Genomic DNA, 750 nt, shown 5'->3' on the forward strand with positions numbered 1-750 from the left:
AAACTAAACTCCTCTCGAGCAGGCCATGAAGGCCCAACGGTCCGACCGGTCGCCGTCTCATCCTGAGCCCACAGGCGTCACTGAATGCGGTTGTGCAGGGTCACGTGGTCAGCACACTGCTCTCCCGGCTGTATGTCAGTATCCGAGACCGGAGCCGCCATTTCTCAGTCAAGTAGCTTCTTAGCTTGCGTCATAAGGGCCGAATGCACCCTACTCGCCAACTGCACCCGGCAGACCGGACGGTCACCCATCCAAGTGCTAGTCCGGCCCGACGACGCTTAACTTCGGTGATCTGACGGGAACCGGTGTTACCACTGCGGCAAGGCCGTTGGCTAGCTCTGATTTGTCGTATTTACACTGTCCCGTGTCGAGAGAGGATGTGGATACAACATGACGGTGCACTGCCTCACTTCGGTGTGGATGTCCCCAGCCATCTCAGTGCTGTATTTCCTGGTCGCTGCATTGGAAGCGGAAGTTCTATTCCGTGGCCTGCGAGCTCACCTGACCTCAGCCTAAACCTGAATCCCCTTCATTATTTCCTATAGGGATATCTAAAGTCACCTGAATATAAGGGTGGATACGGAGATGGAATAAGTTTCTGGAATTCTAGCTGCCTGCGGTGTGATTCGAAACACAGCAGGGATGTTTGTCGGCGGGCCTCAGAATCTTGCTCGTCGATGTCGTGTTTGCACTGAGGCCAGTGCCCGTCAGTTTCAGCACATTTAGCCCGATACAGTACAGATGGTACGT

The 750-nt window shown here is 54.5% G+C and overlaps 1 pseudogene; it reads right to left on the reverse strand.

Moving 5' to 3' along the window:
• Positions 1 to 215: 215 nt before the first annotated feature.
• On the reverse strand, positions 216 to 333 carry LOC124712651 (annotated as a pseudogene).
• Positions 334 to 750: the final 417 nt, after the last annotated feature.

Source organism: Schistocerca piceifrons, chromosome 8 (genome assembly GCF_021461385.2).
Source record: "Schistocerca piceifrons isolate TAMUIC-IGC-003096 chromosome 8, iqSchPice1.1, whole genome shotgun sequence".
NCBI classification, from domain to species: domain Eukaryota; kingdom Metazoa; phylum Arthropoda; class Insecta; order Orthoptera; family Acrididae; genus Schistocerca; species Schistocerca piceifrons.